The sequence below is a fragment of the Anabrus simplex genome, chromosome 6 (genome assembly GCF_040414725.1).
Source record: "Anabrus simplex isolate iqAnaSimp1 chromosome 6, ASM4041472v1, whole genome shotgun sequence".
NCBI classification, from domain to species: Eukaryota; Metazoa; Arthropoda; class Insecta; order Orthoptera; family Tettigoniidae; genus Anabrus; species Anabrus simplex.
The window spans coordinates 188,786,617-188,806,537 of NC_090270.1; the positions used below are offsets into that span (position 1 = coordinate 188,786,617).

The following is a 19,921-nucleotide window of genomic DNA, read 5'->3' on the forward strand; positions in this document are numbered from 1 at the left end:
TTTTGGAGATGTCAATGTTGAAGTTAAATTGGGAAGGAAAGGGCATAAGGATCAATGGCAGAAGGCTTAACAACTTGAGATTTGCTGATGACATTGCATAATTGGCAAACGACAATGATGAACTCCATACATTAGTTACTGATCTTGCCATGGAATGTGAGTCAGTCGGCTTGAAGATGAACCTTATCAAAACAAAAGTCATGTCCAACAAGTTGGTCACAGCAGGAATTGTGAACATCAACAACATGCCATTAGAGAAGGTCAGTGAATATATCTTTTCTTTTTTTGCTAGTTGCTTTACGTTGCTTCGACACAGATAGGTCTTATGGCGACGATGGGACAGGAAAGGGCTAGGAGTGGGAAGGAAGCGGCCGTGGCCTTAATTAAGGTACAGCCCCAGCATTTGCCTGGTGTGAAAATGGGAAACCACGGAAAACCATTTTCAGGGCTGCCGACAGTGGGGTTCAAACCTACTATCTCCCGAATACTGGATACTGGCCGCACTTAAGCGACTGCAGCTATCGAACTCGGTAGTGAATATATCTATCTGGGCCAGTTGATGAATATGAAAGGTGATATAAGACCAGAAATTTTTCAACGCATTAAGCTAGGATGGCAGGCGTATGGAAGAAACTCAACTGTCTTCAGATCAAATATGCCAGTAAATCTGAACAGAGTAGTTTATGATCAGTGCATTCTACCTGTGCTGACTTACGGTTGAGAGACCTGGACACTGAACGAATTTACGAAAGGGAAACTTAGGACAGCGCAGAGAGGCATGGACAGGTGAATGCTGGGTTTTACAAGGAAAGAAGAGAACAGATGACATCAGATCAATTACTAAAGTAATGACATTCTTGAGAGAATAGCCGCCTTAAAATGGCAATGGGCTAGACATATTGCTCGAAGGGAAGATAACAGATGGACGAAGCTAGTGTTAGAATGGAGTCCAAGAGATCATCAAAGGCCTAGAGGAAGACCGCCAGGCAGATGGGACAAAGACATCAAGAGAATAGCTGATGCTACCTGGCAGAGAACTGCTTGAGACTGTTCTACCTGGAGAATTCTGCTAAAGACCTACCTGAGTTCATGACTTAAAGAGGCTACATCATGTAATGATAATTGGCTGCTGCTGATGATGATGATAATAATGTAAAGGGAGGAAAAATTCTTCTCGTTTTCTTATTTTCTTTCGTAACTTGTGCTTGGGGTTTAATTTCTATTTTGTTAATTATTTTATCTAATTAATAGTGTATCTATTGTTAGTTGCTATTTTATAAACAGTATTCATTTCTTTTCTGACGTGGATATATTATAGACTCTAATAATCATATTGTGGAAAGTAGCTCTTTTATGAATTTCTGGGTGATGTAAATCTTTTTGTACGGTGTTAATGGTTTGAGTTGGTTTTCTGTAATTTTTTTACGACAGGTGATAATTTTTTCATTCTACTGTAAGGTCCAAAGAATTTAGTTTGATTGTTTTCTATTCCTAGTATAAATTTTATGTATGAGTCTAAGGTATTCAGATGATCTAGTATTGTAGAACTGTTATTAGTTTATTGATTTATTATTACAAAAATGTCAAAGACATCTAAGCCATGCCACGATTCCTTTAATATTATTTCATATTTTATTTTGGTCTAGATAATCAATATGTATTTTTGCAAAAATACTGGATGCAGGAGCTCCGTCCTTTCATCAACAAAAATATGAGTAAATATGAAGTGGAGAAATCACAGATAACTCACTCTCTTCGTAGGCTTCTGAGGGACATGAAGTTCCCGTGCCAATCTCACAATCCTTTTCCATCCTTTTTGAACTTGAGCCTGCTCTTCCCAGTTATCAATTTGGAGGGTCCGGCATACCTTGTTGATCTCCTCCTTCCAGGTGCTTCGGGATCTTTCTGAAGGTCTTTTTCCATTACTGTATAGATCTACTGGTGCTTTGTTATCCTGCATCCTCAGTACATGTCCAGCCCAGCGCAGTCTGTTGGATTCTATCACACCCATTATAGTGTGTTGCGAGAGGGTGTAAATCTCATAATTAGATCTTTTCTGCCAGCTTTGAGAGATAGGACTGAACTATGGGCCAAATATTTTTCTATAAACTTTATTCTCAAGGACTTGCAACTGCTGCTGCTCTTTCTTGGTTATACTCCATGTCTCAGAACCATACAGAAATAGTGGTCAAATTATTATATTGTAGATAATCACTTTCGCATTCCTTGTTAACAACTTGGAGCCTAACATAGGGTTCATAGAGTAAAATGCCTTATTTGCATTCTTAACTCTAGCTTGGTGTTCCTGTTAACTTTGGTTTTGCTCATCGATTAATACACCAAGGAATTTAAACTCCTCTACTCTTTTAAATATGTATTTCCCAATTTTCAAAGGCAATCTGTCAACCTCCTCATGATTCAGTCTCTGTACAACCATGTAATGGTCTTTTTATCATTTACCCATAAGCCAATTTTTGCTGCCATTTCCTCTAGTTCCACAAATAACTGCCTAATTTCTAATTCATTGCAGCCAATAAGAACAATATCATCTGCATATGCAAGGACTTTATGTTGTCAGCCCCATATGATGCCACCAGGTACAAGAGCTAATTTCCTGATAATCTTCTCCAGTGCAATGTTGAATGGAAGAGGAGATACTGCATCCCCTTGTCTCAGACCAGTTTTATTCTGGAAGGAACTTGATTTTCTGCCTTTGAGCAAAACAAAGCTAAAATTACCATCCATACACAGTTTGCACATATTAATTAATTTTATGGGGAAAGCCAAACTCCATCATGATGTTCCACAGCTCTTCTCAATGGATTGAATCATATACCTTGAAGAAATCTATAAAGAGATAATGAACCGACTCCCTGTGTTCCTACACCTTATCATTTAACAGTCTTAATTGCAAATATGTTGTCTGTAGTGGATCCGCTACTATGAAAACCATTCTGATAGTCCCCAATAACATTTTCAGCAAATGGTTTTAAACGCTGTAAAAGAATAAAAGACAGAATTTTATAGGCCATGTTTACAAGAGATATACCACAATAATTTTGAAGTTCTTCCTTATCTCCTCCTTTATGAATTGGGACAATAAGTGATTCCTGCCATTATTTTGAAATACCTTCATTGTGCCATATCCTTGGAATGATCTTATATAAGTATTTATGTAATCTTTCTCCATCACATCCAATAAGCTCAGCAGGAATGTTGTCACTACCTCACGCCTTATTATTTTGATACGATGCCTCTGGTATTTGTTCTTCTGATGGGGAACTAGATGGTTTACTAATACAGGTTTCTGGATCAGCACAATTCAGCAAGGAATCGAAGTATTGCTTACAGTAATTTAATAATAATGTCCTGATCAGCAATTAAATTTCCAGACTTGCTTCTCACAATACTCGATCTTGGTTGAAATCCTTTTTTTAATTGTGTTGACAGTTCCATAGATTTTGGGGATGTCCTGTTTCTGTAGTCATCTGAGAGTGATTCTATTTTTTGTCTCGGGTAGACTTCTTTCTACGAATTAATTTACTACATTCTTTCTGTTTTTCTCTGTATAGTTCCTCAACATCTACATTCTTATTAGACTGCAGCCACTTATTATGCCATATTGCCATTTCATTAACTGCATCTTGACATGCCTCATCGAACCATTTCTTTTTCTTACTAGCATCTTTTGGTATTACTTTCAATGCTACTGTGGTCATGATTTGTTTCGCATTATTCCACATTTGTTCACAAACTTCGTCATTTGTTTCATCAATGTCTTCTATAGGATCTTCTCCCAGAATATCAAATCTGCTTGTAATTTCCACATCATACTTTAATCACAGATAACTATAATAAAAATTATTCCATTAAAATACCTATCACTATGAAATTTGCAGTTAGGATTCCTAAACATTGTAACCTACTTATTCAGCAACTTAAACTACGAACGACTTCTTAATAAAAACCTTAAACCAATCAAATCAGCTTGAGTGAGGTTCAAAATCCGCATAGGTGGAGACCGAAGGGAACTCACAGGCTAGTGACATTACCACTTAGTCATTGCTATAATGCTTAAAATATTGTCACACTTCATACAAATATATATATATTTTTTGCTACTGGCTTTACCAATCAAGGGTTATGAACTTCAAGTTGTTGGTCCGTATTGAACTGAGATAACATATAAATTGTAAACAGGAGAATTTTCCACCTATTCAATACTAAGTTGTATTTACAATGTTATTTACATTACATGGGACTAGTTTCAACCCTACTCGGGGTCATCATCAGCCATATTAAACATACACAAAATCTGATAAAATCCTAAAACATGTTTCTAAGCAGTATGAATCTTATGAATATATCATTTACAATATGAAGTGTGGTTGAATTAGGCAAGGGCTATGGCGCTCAAAATGCTTCAAATGCAATTGAAATATTACGTGTGACATAGGTAAGCATTAAATAATACAAATACACTAAACATGCTGAAAAGTCAGGAATAAAAGTACAAATGAGGTGCTCTGTGTTGTAGGTTTAAAATTTCAGTATGATTTTAGACTCATGGAATTCCACTATTTCCCGGATGCAAGCTCACAGCCGCACGTCCTTAACCGCACGGCCAACTCACCGGTGATACAAATAATAACTCGCCTGTTTTCATAGGCAAAATTTTGCTTCTTTGTTCACCTACATCTTTAATGGTAGTCTTTCTTGCAGGTCTATCCTTTAATTTTAATTTTTGCAACCCATTCCTCGTTCCTTAAATTCATGCTGTTTCAAGGGAGCATTTCCCCCATGTATTTTCGCTTTTGAGTGTCAATCATTTTGCATTCCTTCCATTCCTACCACTAACAAACAGATAGCAATCACTTATATTTATCAAATTCTTTGCTTGTGTACGTACACCTAGTTGGTTTCTGCTTTAAAAACATTCCAGCAGAATACAACATAGTGCTTTTATCACTGTAAAGTTACATGAGGATAGCTCCTCCTTAAACAAACATCAGTATTTCAAAAAAAAGTGGCAGCTAGCATCTTTTATGTTTTCAGTGCTTCAATTATTGCTAAAATACATTATAGACAAATAGTTAGGAAGGACAGATATCTTTACCAGAAATACTATAGAATATTTTCTCCTCAGATACATCACCTTTGCTTACCTTGATGGTTCACGTGCAGGAAGAACAAAACCCATAAGGTAAATCTATTAATAACACTCACTAAATATATATATATGTGAAAAACCTCCACACTCAAACTGTAGAGAGGGAAATTTTGAAAAAAAAAAAGGGATTTTTGTTGTTGTAATTGTATACGTTTGTTAAGTATAAATATGGAAAACTGTAAATACTACAGTACAATAAAAACGTCTGGTCTGTATTGCAATTTGCAAGAGAAAATACAAATTTTTGAGGCGCAAACCAATAACAAATCTGAGGAAATTCACAATATTTTCTACATAACTGAGTGGGAGATGTTGTGAAAGGCTTGTTCTCCTACAAAAAATGAAGTTATTTTGTTCAGAAACACTCATGAGTAATCTACGGCTAGCCTTACAACCCATAATTTCGAACTTTCTTGCTTTTGCTATAGCTTTAAACTAACACATTTCACTCATGACTGCATAGGCAATCCAAACCATCTGTTTTCAGTCACACGAAGATCGATCAAATATAAGCAGGATTTTTGTTCCTGAACATCAACAGTTAGTAGGATTGGCCCTGCGCTTCTGCTATGCTTAGGCGGGACCGTTAGGAGTGGGGAGAGCATGCTGTTAGATATTTCCCACCGTTTCTTCAGTATCGCTCACGATGTTGGAGCAACAGGTGCACCCCTCCACTGCGCAACACATCATTTTAAAATTTTTTGCTCGTGAAGGAGTTACAGTGGCGGAAATTTGCCAGATTGACTGCACAGTTCGGTGATCAAACATTGTCAAGGACGCGTGTTTGCCTGGCATAAAAAGTTCAAGGAAGGACAAGAACGTGTGGAAAATAGGCAACACGATCGCCGTCCTCAGACCAGCATTACAGATGAAAACATTTGTGCAGTAAAAGACATTATGGACTATGATCGACGGGCGACACTAACAGAAATTTCAGAACAAGTCTGAATCAGTTATGGGAGCTGTCAAGCAATCATCACAAGCGACCTACAGTTCCGTAAAGTGTGTTCCAAATGGGTCCCTCGCCTTTAGACCGAAAATCTGAAGTTGAGATGTTTGGAGGTCTGTCAGAGGCTTACAGCAAGGTTTGCGGAAGAAGGTGATGCTTTTTTGAGTCGGATCGTAACTTGCAATGAAACATGGGTCCACCACTAAACTCCCGAATCCAAACAAGCCAATAAGGAGTGGCGGAGAAAGGGCGGGCAGCACCAGTGAAAGCCAAATCTCGACTGTCAGTTGGCAAGGTTCTTGCAATCGTTTTCTTCGATCGGCAAGGCATTTTGCTGATTGATTTTTTGCATGAGCAACACACAATCAATGCTGCTTACTACTGTGAGCTGTTGAATAAGGCGACGGTTGCATATCGCTGCAAAAGAAGAGACCAACCGATTCAACAAGTCATCCTCCTCCATGACAATGCACGGCCCCATACTGCAGCTCTGACTTCAAGCTACAGGACATGCACTGGACTACACTTAATCATCCTCCTTACAGTCCAGACTTATCGCCCTGTAATTTCCATTTGTTCTGACTGCTTAAAGAAAGTCTAGGAGGGCAACAATCTGAAGATGACGAGAGTGTGGAAGATTTCGTGTGCAACTGGCTGGTGACATGACCCTGTTCTTTTTACGATGAGGGTATCAAAAAGCTGCCCATACGCTGGGACAAAGGCAATTCCAAAGCAGAAAACTATGTGGTAAAATAAACTGTAATTGCCTTGTGTTTTTCAATAAATGAATTTAAATAAAAAACAAAATCTTGTTTATATTTGATTCCTCTCCCTCATATATCCGCATATCCTATCTTCAATATATGACACACATTTTGCTTTTGGTAGAACAGATTTGCCAACAAAATGGGTGGAAAAAATACCTGCTTCCGCATTTCTGTATGTTAGGAGCATTGTACCAAACTTGAAGCAAATAATATCCACCCCAAATGTTTACAGCCAAATTCTGAAAATAATATTATATTTGAGTATCTTCAAATACCACCAGACTGAGTCAGAATCGAAGCTGCTAACTTGGCCCCACTTGGCCAGCATTACTACTGTCTGAGCCACCCAGCCCAGAATGTACACTGAGTGGCACGAAAAATGCAACACTTAAATTTCTTTCAAAACTGAAATTTATTTTAAATTTATGACACTTTTATGACAATAATCCACTATCTTATGATAGAATATTTTGATACAGTCCCATCTAAGTGTCTAACAATGAAAAGAAAATATGATTATAAACAAATTGAACAAATTAAGCCAGAGATGCACATTTCAAAGAAATATTGAGTAAGCTCATAAAAGTAATGCACTTCTGTTTTGATGTTATACACTTCACTGACCTCGGAGACCTCTGTTTGCATCTTCAAAAGAGTGTATTGCCACCTCTTGCACCAATGACGGCATTTGACCTTTCAGGCATGCTCCTGATTAATGGAGTAATGTCCTGTTAAGGAATCATCTCCCATTCTTCCAGGAGGGCATTTAGTAGGTCCTGTAGTCTCTGGATAGTGCTGACGGGCTATTCTCCCCAGCTGGTCCTAAACGTGCTCAATAGGATTCAAATCAGGGCTTCGAGCAGGCCAAGCCATAGCAAGAATCCCAGTTTCATCCAAGAACTCTTGCACAATTCTTGCAATATGTCAGTGTGCATTGTCGTGCATTAGTGTAAAATCATTAACAATAAATGGAGCGAAAGGCACAACATGCTCCACAAGGATTTCCTGAACATACCAATGTGGGGTAAGGCTGCCATTCTCCATGAAGAACAAATCTGTCCTTGAAGCTGTATTGATTCATGCCCACACCATCGCAGAACCACCCTGAAAAGGCATCCTGAATGAGAATGAGCAAGGGGAATACCTTTCCCCTGGCCTTCTCCAGACTCTCTCTCTTCCGTCAGGTGATCGGAGGACAAATCGTGACTCATCAACGAACAACACTTAAGGCCACTGTTGTACTGTCCAGCCAAGATGTTCCCTTGCGAAATGTAAATGAGCTGTGTGATGCTCTCTGGTGAGTTCCAGACCTGTAGCAGGTCTTTTGGACTTAAGGTAGGATTCTTTCAGTCTTCTCTGAATGGTTCTCTCACTAATATTGACCCCCTGAACTTGGTGGAGTCGATTTCATGCTTCAGCGGCGATGGTGTGATGGTTGCGGAGAACTTGAAGTTGTAAGAAGCGGTCATCTTCCGATGTTGCTCTTTTTGGGCCTGATCCTGGTCTCCTTTGAAAGCCTCCAGTTTCCCTGTACCTTCGTATGGTTCTGGAAATCGTGGAAGGTGTAGTCCTCAACATTTCTGCAATGTAATTCATGCTGTGGCCATCTTCCACCAAAACAACAGCTTTCACAGCTTGTTCGGGGCTCAACGGCATGCTTATTCCAGAAAGCTGATTAAGATAATCACAGAAAGATCCTACAAACACGTGTGATTGAAAGGGGAACAATTAAAGGTACAACAATAAGTGCTACAAGAGTGGGAAAACATTATTGGCTCACATCCAGCAATGTGTTTTCCAGGTTACGTGAGAAAAAACAATTGAGGCTAGTGCAATTAACAATCAACACTTCATTGTCTGCTCGCAGAGCAACGCCAATAACATACCCCACCTTAAAAAGTTGGATGAAGTGTTTCACTTTGATTAAATAGATAATTAAACAATAATTACACAACATTTGTTGGGTGTTGCATTTTTTGTGCCGCTTGGTGTATTAAATTTCTTCTTTGAAAATTATTACTGTTATTAGATATGCCAAGAAATTATCAACAGAGTTACCTTCAATAATATTATGTCCGATTCCAAAAACAAATACTGCTTAGACTAGAGTAGTGACCCCAGTACCATAAGGCTACCAATGATTGGTACACTAAGGGTGGTTAAATATACAGAGCTTATAACCCTGTATAATTTCAACATGAGCAAACTATGAAGGTGGATGAAACAAAAAAATTAAAGTGAACATTGATATGCAGAACTGTGTATAACTTCCAAAATACTAATTTAAGCATTATTGAAATTAACACACTGGAGACCGAGCCTGAGTGTGTATTGGGGTGGGATAACAGTGCAGACTGACCACACCTGAGGCTAACTCAGGCCCGCGTATTTATTACATTGTCAACACAGCCAGAATGAGAATTGGGCGGAAACTATATATATCACTTTGTAGAACTTTTATAACAGCTATACCGCGCGCTCGTGTCCTCTGTCATTGCTTTCTCAAACTTATAGCAGCTTATTTTTGCACGTGTTCGTTTCTACACTCCATGCTTCCAGTCTTGCTTCCAGCTGATCAGAGTTTTATTTACATTGTGCGAAATGATTACACTGTGATTTGTTTCTGCTATAATGAGTAGATCATTCAATGAAAGTGGAATTGTAGAGATGTTAGAAGAGATTTTTGATGACAGTGGTTCAGAAGGACAGGTAGATGATTCAGATCTAGACCCTGATTTCACACTTCATGTTAGTGATGAAAGTAATTATAACCTATTCTATCATATTCTAGGCAGGTTTGATTTTGCACTTTGTGGTTTATTTAGCTAATGTTTCATGATCTTTATATGACTGGAGATTCATTCAGAAATAAATTAGTAATGTATTTTTGTTTATTTCAGAACAAAGTGACACAAGCGATGATAATTCAAAGGCAGGGAATGATTCACATTTGCCGGGTACTTCTGGTAATTTGGATGTGGTTTCTGACATTGCCCCAGCTCCAAAAAGGCGAAAATGTTGTGCTTATGATACCAACACTTGTAGCAAGCCTACAAATACTGAATTAGGTTGGACTTTCACTGATTTTCCACCTCCAGAGCATATTTTTCAAGAACAATTGAGTGTGTCTGCTCCACTGGATACAACATCGACTGCACTAGATTGTTTTTCAATTCCTGTTTCTGAAACAATGGTGAAACTCTTCAAGTCCGAGACTAACACGTATGCTGACTCCATCACTGAAAAACTAAGACGAACAATGAAACTGAAGCCGAAAAGTTTACAGAGCTTATGGCGGCCAGTCAAGTTATGGGAGATTTATGCATTTCTCAACAGTTGTCATTCGTATATGCATTTTTAAACCTAAGAATTTCATTTTTGTCCGTATTGAACTGAGAATGGAAGATAGGAAAACTTAAAGGGTCCACCTTTTCAATACAAAAAATGTTATAGTTTATTTATAACATGTATTTGCACTTGGAACTAGTTTCGACGCTGTTTGGCGTCATCATCAGCCAAAATTGTCTCTGCACAATATTTAAAATGAAATTTACCGTTGGTCTTTATAGCTATTGTTGAGAGTGAAGGAGAATTTCCTGTTGTGTATGTGTATCAGGAACTCAAGGGAGACTTCATTAGTTAGTCGGAACATAAAAAATTATGAACTCTTCTCAGAAGAACTCTTAAGGTTTCACTTTACTTTGTCCTGCCTGCTGGCTCTTCAGAAATGTGTGCGCGTGTGTTTTATATTCAGGAATCATTTAAGAAGATTACTTTCGCACTGCAAGATGTGTGGTTAAGGTTATTTTTAATATGTATAACTTTTGTTTTCTCAACGATTCATTTGTTTCTATATTCGTCCCTGTTTTTATCTCCTTGTAAGATGTGTATTGTTTAATGTAACGCCTTGTGTAATATAAATGCCTACATGCTGGCCTATTTCCCACATTTTGGCTGATGATGACGCCAAACAGCGTCGAAACTAGTTCCAAGTGCAAATACATGTTATAAATAAACTATAACATTTTTTGTATTGAAAAGGTGGACCCTTTAAGTTTTCCTATCTTCCATTCGTATATGCCTCGTAAAGAAACCAAAACCGAGTGACGTTGGTCAAAAAGTGCATTTCTTTCAACTCCATTTCCATTATCTGTTATGAGTAGAAACCGTTTCAAGGCAATTCTTTCAAACTTTCATTGGAATGATAACACAACATACATTCCTCGTGGGCACCCAAACCATGACCTATTACATCAAATCTGCCCTTTCTTTGAGTTTCATTCGTACATTTTGCTCTTGTTACGTTCCATACTCTAAACTAACAGTTGACGATGGAATGTGTGGTTTTCGTGGTTGAATTCAATTCAAAGTGTACATGAAAAACAAGCCCGAAAAAAAATTGCATGAAGTTCTTTGTTGTTTCTGATGCTTTTTCAGGGTATGTTTTCAAAATGGAATCTATTCTGGGAAAGGTGCTGCAGATACTGACATTATTCCAGTTCTTACTAGACTGCTAAGTAAACTACTTGGACAAAGACCATACTGTTTACATGGACAGGTATTATAGCTCCAATGCAGTTTTTGATTTTTTATGGGGAAGGAAGACTAAAGCTGTAGGAACTTGTATGCTCAACAGAAAAGAGTTGCCTCAGAATAACATTGTTCAGAAGATAATACAGAGAGGTGAATTAGTATTTATGTGCAGAAATCATCTTCTTTGTTTGAAGTGGAAGGACACAAGGGATGCCTCCTTTTCAATTATTTAATTTTTAACATGCCTTGCTTATGTCAACTTGTCACAAAGCGGCCTCGTCTGACGTTGCTGTTTGCACAAGAGAGGGCCCCAAAATTAAATCTAAACCAGATGCTATCCTTCATTACAATGTGAATAAAACAGGGGTAGACAGGAGTGATCAGATGATAGCATATTATCCCTTTGGAAAAAAAGCAACTGAAATGGTGGAAAAAGTTGTTATTCCATATGTTTTTTATGGCAATCACAAGTGAATTTGTGTTGTACTGGGAAGCCCGGGATGTGGGTAACAGAAAAAATTGTCCCCTAAAATAGTTCATGGTTCAGTTAGGTGAAACTCTTTTAGCAAAATCTGGAACAGATATCCACCAGCAACCAGGATCAAGTACAGCCTCCAAGACTGCTAGGACGGCATTTTGTTGAGAGTATTCCTCCAACAGAAAAGAAAGCACAACCAACGCGCACTTGTAAAATCTGTACAGATAAAGGAAAAGCGGAAAATGGGAAAGTAATGAGAAAAGAGACATGCTGGTGGTGCTCAATGTGTTCTGTAGCACTTTGTGTCTCTGAATGCTTCAAACTATTCCACACTCAAGCTCACTATGTGTAAGACTTTGTTGTCAGACTGTTTTTTGATTATGTAAAAGGCATACAGTTGGAAAATGTGTAATATGAAAAGTATTCAATATATCTTAATGCAACTTTTTATTCTGTAAAATAGACACTTTTAATTTTTTTATGATGTAAATGTGTTACAATTGCAACCTACGTACTAAAAATTTTTAAAATATGGCAGTCTGCCTGCCCATGGTCTCCAATGTATTAACATAGAAAATGAGTGAATTACAAATTTCCAACAAATTGAAAGCTAGATTAGTAAGGATCTCTATATGTGGCCTGTTGCGCAGAAAGGGATCTGAAGTCGGCAATGCAAATTTTACAGTAGAGCTGAACAAAAGTGTCAAGGATGTAAAAACAGCATTTCATTGTGTTGATTTATTGCGCTACCCATGGATCTTCTTAACAAACTAAATTACATAGCAGTTCGAGGTTTTGCCACTCAATGTCATGAAAACTTTTTACAACTGGTAAGAAAATCAGTGAAAGATGTACTTTGTGTTTTCTCAAAATACAGTTTTCTTAATAGCAACAGTCAATAATTAATATCTTCTGAAGAATTTCACCTTGAAGGATGAACTCTTTTTATTAAATGCCCAGTATCTCATGTTAATTTTAAAACCACAAAAGAATTAAAAATGAAAAATCCAACTTTAGGCCCCTATCCTTTCTTTCTTCTGCAAAGACCTCATGTGTAAAATGCAGAGTGGAATTTCATAAAAATTTGCACAAACATTCTCAGAGGGATCTGTCACATTATGTTTATTTCACAATATAATCTGACAATACAAATTCAAAACTATTTGTGAAAAATCATATAACAACTTACTCCTAGACGAGGTACCCTGTTTAACTTACCATAGCAATGAGATAAGATTATTGATACAAAAACGATGGACAACGTGTTGATACCACAGGCATGCGAAACTGACGTTTTTGAAAAATACAAGAGAGGATTTTGCTAATTTCTATGTTATTTGGTGTGCTACTTTTGAAAATGAGCTCCATTTCTTTCCATCATATCAGGTTTTTTGTAAAATCGATATCAATTTTTGCTAAAATCAAGAGCCAAAAAAAGTTCCCTTGAATTCAAACTCTTTGCAACAAATTATGGTGCAGTTTCTAAAAGAAAATCACCAATATACTATTTTCATTTGTTTTTATTCAGGTAACTTACATAAAATAGACGATCGACCAAGAGGAGCAAATATTTTGTATGTTTACCTGAAAGTTCGAAACAAATTTTAAACTGAACAGAAAACAAACAAACAAAGTTCCTATTTAAGTACGTATTCTTTTTCCTCTGAAACTTCTTTTTGACGTTCTATAATGTTCAGTCACAGGCCTATCCTGTCTTATCATCCAAAAGTAGTCGGCGAGCATCTTCCTTGATATTTGCGCTCCATATCTTTCATGTCTTAGTGGAACATTTCACCCTGTTCTTCGCTGACTGCTCCTAAATTTTTGGGGGAAAAGTCAACATGTGAGTGAAGGAATGTATTTTGACATTCATGTGGAGCAACCCAATGTTTGAAATTCATCCAGCACATTCATTACAATTGCTTTATAGTTAGGAACCTTGTAATTCCCCAGAAATTTACTGATGACATCTTTAAAGGCAACCCAAGCTTCTTTCTCCTTTGTCGTCATGCTAGTCTCAAATTCTTTATCCTTCATAAGCTTGAGGAAATCTAGACCAACAAAGATACCATCTTTCAACTTGGCTTCGGATAAACCTGTTGCACAGATATTTGAAATAATCGCCATCTTTTGGAATAGCCTTTACAAACTGTTTCATTACAGCTAATTTGATATGCAGATGGGGTAACAAGACATTTTTGGGGGGCTCAAGTAGGCTTCTCCGAATCATATTCTTGGTGCCTGGTTCAAGATTTTGTATTTTTGGCCATTCTTTTTTTTTTAACCCAATGTTGAGTCTTATCGCGGCTGTCCCACGCACAAATGAAACATGGCTACTTTGTACATCCGCCTTGCTGACCAAGGAGCATGGAGATTACTTTCAAATCACTGTAAATGGTCCTACCATGGTCGGCATATTTTATTTTGTTGAGGACGAGAGCCAGGTATTCATAGCGTTCTTCTAAATGCATCGAGGTGTCCAACTGGTACAGATGCATACTGGCTTCCATTATGAAGAACAGCTTTCAGACTCCTTTTTGAAGAATCTATAAACAGCCTCCATTCATCTTTATCGTTGTTCATCAATCCGGGAACATTAGAACAATAGACCAGTTTCTCCTCTTCCTCAAATTACTCAACAAATTCCTTTTCTCGATTCCTGTACCAATAAATAGTTATTCTTAGGCCAATTTTTTTCTTTCAATCTGGAGCCTAACAATTCACTTGCCTCTTTCGAAAGACCCAGATCTCCAGTCAGATCATTAAGTTCAACCTGAGAGCCTTGAACTTAAGGATATTCCGAGTCTGAAGAGACAACTGGCAATTCAGTCGTAGGCAAAGGCACTGGCACATCAGGTCCATGAGGAACGGGGTGCATGGCCAATGAAATGTTATCAGGATAAGAAATTAGCCTTTGATTTCTGCGGTTATACCCATGGACATGGCAGGAACAAAAGTAACAATCATTGTTGTGGTTTTCAGCTCCATCCATGTCATAGGAATTCCGAATATCAGTCTTCATTCTTTTGAGCCACTAGCATAGATCATTAAGACACGCACACAAACTTTATGAGGAGCCTACGATTTGTCCCGGTCTCCGAGTTTCATGCTAAAATATGCAAGATAAAGTTGTCTAACATAGTCTGTAATGCTCCTCATGCGATTTTTAATAACACTATATTCGCCGCATATATAACAAAAGTCATCTGGCACATTTTCACAACATCTCGAACTAGAAGCCATGTTTCATTAAATGCAGAAAGAAAAACAACCGATAAATACAACTGTTTCTGTGAAGACGTTTACGCTTGCCACTGTTTCAGCGCACGCACGACACTACTTGGTGAGCGTTCCTGCAAGGTCAGCAAACAGAGATGATCTGAGATAAGGATTCGCGACGCTACTGGTAAAGAGAGATTGCGACAGGAAAGGAGGGATGGCGACGGGGAGGTGTCACAAAGGGGTAATCTGTAGGTTTCAGCATGGTAGAATGATGGTCAGGCGGAGAAGGAAAAAATTCAACGCTGAAAACAAATTATGGTAAATGTTCATAAAAATCCAAGTACAATTGAATTTTTCAAGAAAATGTGACTTGATAGAACATTTTCGTTACTGTTTTTGAAATCAGCACCAAAATATGCATAAAGTTCAGATATCACTGCCCTTGTATATTCTTCATCACAGGCCTGTGTGGTCTGTACTTTGCCAAGCAAGGTAAAAGTACATCAAGCTGAGTAGAAGTTTCCTATACCAAAAATATTTCTTAATAAAACTGTCTTTTCCTAACTGACCTCAGATTTCTAACATGGCAAAACTTCAAGAGCACCAAAAGCTCCAAAGCTACTCAGAAGTCTGGAAGAAATGAATTATAGTTTATGACTTACATTATATTTGAAGTCCATCATTTTAACACATTCACGCCCGTATCCGAGTTATTGCCTATAGCGCGCGAGCATGCTGTGGACCATATCCAAGTTAGCCCGGGTAAGTGCAACCTTGAACTCGAGCCGTTCCTACGCAGCTGGGATCTATTTTGGTCACAAATATGTGCGAGAGAGATGAATGTAATACCTTTATGAATGTTTCTATTCACCGAAAACCACATGGCCACGGCGATTTTCCCTCCCAATGCACTTTCTTTGTTTTGTTTCTGAAGGTAGCCTAGCGCTCGCACAACTAGCTGCGTGGTTGGTTTGTGATTGCACAAGCGTGTGTATAGTCGCGTTCTGAAGTATAACCATGGCCTGTAGGAACAATATAAATGATGCAAGTGATGCGAATATACAAAGCACAGTTTTTCAGCTGCTTGGAAATTATCTTGGCCAGGGGTATACAGTCTATATGGACAATTATTACAAATAGCGTTTGACTCGCGAAACAATTACGGGAACAGAACACTGCCGTATGGGGAACAATACGGTCGAATAGGGGTGTACCAAAAGATCTAAAGGAACACCAGGCAATTCTCAAACGGGGTAAAAAGTGAACCCGACATAAAAGTACAGTCACCTCTCTCCGAAATCTCAGCTCCATCTACGTCATCAGCTCCAAGTCAACGTCCTGCCATTTTGCCGCCAAAAAGGGCACCGGCCAAGGATCCATCATTTAGGTTAGATGCGAAGAGAAAAGAGTGCATTCTCTTAAAGTTTCCACCATCAAATATAGACACGTTCCCCTGAAGAATGTGCAAATTGTGCTTAAAAAATAAATTTATTAGTGAAACACGCTATTTTTTGGAATGTTTAGTGTTCCCATTCACGCAGGAAAGTGTGACATTACCTTCCACACCCTACAGAGATACTAGAGGACTTCATTAAGGTATGTGGAAAATTTTGTTTCCATATCTTGTTCAGTTTAGAACATGTTGTGAAAAGAATTCGTTGTTGTTTGCTCTGCCACTAACAGCTGGAATAGCTGGGCCAGCCCTTTAAATAGCCGCTCAGATGATGGGCGTGAATGTGTTAAAATACAATAGGAGTTTGAAATTTTAATTCTTTTTCTTCTGCTTCCTAGCATTTTCTTGCTGTTGCAGGGTCCGCTGTTTTAATCTTGGCTAGTCATTCGACATGATCTTGAGCAACGTGTTGTTTTAAGTTGAAATTTTTCATATCAGCATTTACTCTGTCATGCCAGCGCTGCTTTGGACGTCCACGTGGATGCTGCCCATTAACTTCAAAGGAGTGGGTGAAACTGACAACTGTTCCAGGAGCAACATGCAGAACGTGACAATACCATTGGAGATGTTTTTCCCTTGCGTTATCAGTGATGGGTGCAATGCCCATTTTCTGGCGAATGGTGGTGTTTTTTTTTTGACATGATACAGGAGTGTGATACCCATTGACCAACGGAGCATACTCATTTCCATGTTGTATAATTGGCGATCCATACCTTTGACAGCCGGTCGCCATTCAACACTGTATAAAGCAACAGGACATACTACCAAGCAGTATATTTTGGACTTCAGATGTAGTGGCATCCTTCTGTTGTGGAGTACACCTTCGACATCCCTCCATTTCATCCTTGCTGCCTTCTTTCTACTTCACACTTCATCACATATTCCACAGTCAGTCTCTACACGAGATCCTAGATACTTGACACATACAGTCTTCGTTAAGGTCTCTCCAACTTGGATGGAGCCATTGCTTGGGATGGTTTCCAGGTAGTTAGTCTTCTTTTCGCTCAGTCCAAGACCAGAGAAGACTGTTCCACAGTTTGATGCTGCAATCCTCTTCTGGTGGTATCAATAAATGCGACATTGTCTGCATATAAGAGAGCCCAGGGCACAGTACATTACAGGTCCCCTGCGACTGTGTCCATGCCGAAGACCAAAAGCAATGGGGAAATGCAGAGCCTTGGTGTACACCAACTTTCACTGGGGAGCTCTCCGAGATACCGACAGAGCAGCGCACACGACTTGTGGTGTTTGTATGTAGTATCTTCAAACAACTGATAAACATTTTTGGAACACCATCGTCATGAAATGCATACCAGATCACACTATGTCGAACAAGGTCGATAGCCTTTTCAAGGTCAAGGAAGGGAATATGCAGTGGCTGTTGTTTCTCTCAGTGCATTTCAAACTTATATATATAATTTTAAATATATATTGCAGCTTTATTAAGTGTATTACCAATTTTAAAAAACACACACACACAAAATGTTCATTGAAAGCGTCACCAAATCATATACAGACAAATATTTTGAAACTTTTCTTATTTCTCCAGAAATGCTTGGCAATGTGCATTGTGTACCAAAATTGATTTTGGAATTGTGTGATAATTGGTAATAAACTTAATTAAGCTACAATATATGGGTGCCATTTCAGTATTATCATTCTGATATCTACTGTATATGCATTATGGCTACTCTTCTATGTTTGCAATTGTGAATAAGTTTGCTTTACCCATGCACTTTTGTAATTCCATCCAAGATACTGTTTATTATAAAAAGTTAATAAGAAAGGAGCCATTGATTGGAGAATTACAAATGAGGCTGCTGGCCTGAGGAAGTCAACTTACGATAGGAAATAAGGAGATCTCTCTTTCCTCACATCGATCACAATAAGATGACTTGCACAGGGAAGAGAACTTTTATTACACGTGAATCATGGAAGCGCAAGACCTTAATAACGGAAATCAATAGTTTTTAAAATCGAACACCAGCATCTCCCACGATACAAATTGCAAATCAGAGAACTAAACTGCTGAAACCAACCACTAGACCTGAATAAATACCTTGTAAATGGTGTGTTTACTCGAAATCTAACTACTAAAATGGCCTTTATATTAATTTGTAACGTGTCACATATTAGACCTCTGAAATCCTTACATAATTAAATATACTTTCCTTCATTGAGCACTTCATTCAAATACCATCAATAATCTTCACAGTTCACATTATTTGTTGTCAAAAGTTATGCACTGCCTGTATCAAGCCCCAAGCTATGGGTCGACAACTATTATTAAATATGCAGTCCTTTCAAAATTTAAATAGCTGATAAGAGTAAGGGATTGTCTCGATAATAACCAATTCAGGAGAGAAAAAAAAGTGAGGCACACTAGGAAAAAAAAAAAAACCCACTTGGCAGACACAACACTTGAACTTGCTAGTCTGAAAGATAGAGAGAGCCATGATAAAATATGCTGATCTCCACAACAACACTTCCCCAGTTTAAGTAATCAATTTTACACCAATAAATGGGGCACAATACAGAGGTTAATCTCCTTTTATTATAGTGGGTGGGCATCAAATTAGGAATTTTAATGATTTGTTTTTTCACAGTACACAAACAGGTGGTGGTCTATGAGAAGTTTTGATTCATATCTACTGGTGACTGACAACATGCAATGACATGCTAAACTAAAGATTTGTGAAATTGCAGATTCAACCCAGAGTGTAAGAAGAATTAAAAACAAGGTCCATTTGAGTGAACCAGTCACTCCATTAAAAGTGCAAATTACATTTTACAACATAGCCCAGCAGAACAGCTACTAGTTGACTTTGTTAGCTTTTAGATTTATTTGGATTCAGGGGACTCAAAATGCAGAAAGAAACTATAAAGCATCCTATAGAAATAATGGTATTAAATGTGATTTCAGGAAAAGAAATGAATTGACTCGGTTGTTCAAGGTTCAATGAGGAAAGAACAGCATTTCCAAGTACTTGATACATGTCTAATTCCTGAACTAAAGATGTGGTTTCCTGTCATGCAGCATAGATTGTAAACAACCAACTTGAACAGACCATTCAGCGAATAAGATACAAAGCCTCAGATCATTCAAAATGTAATTATGGCTAATCGTGGATGTCAAAAAATAACTGAGTAAAGTTAGTTTGCTGTAAAAAGATTGAACTAACAATATTTTTTTGTTTTGAAGAAGTAATAAGCTTGTAAATATTGTAAGCTGTAAACTAGTAAATATTACTGTTTAAAAATCTATACAATTTAAGTTAGGAGGAAATATAATTGCTACTTATCTACTGTGCTGTAAAGTTTGAGGAAGGAGGTTTATGGGAGGCAGTCA

The 19,921-nt window shown here is 37.9% G+C and overlaps 1 protein-coding gene across 4 annotated transcripts in view; it reads right to left on the reverse strand.

The window, feature by feature from the left end:
* prd1 (pruning defect 1) overlaps positions 1 to 19,921 on the reverse strand; it is a 256,253-nt gene that overhangs the window by 129,337 nt on the left and 106,995 nt on the right. The gene's annotated exons all lie outside the window — the stretch shown is intronic.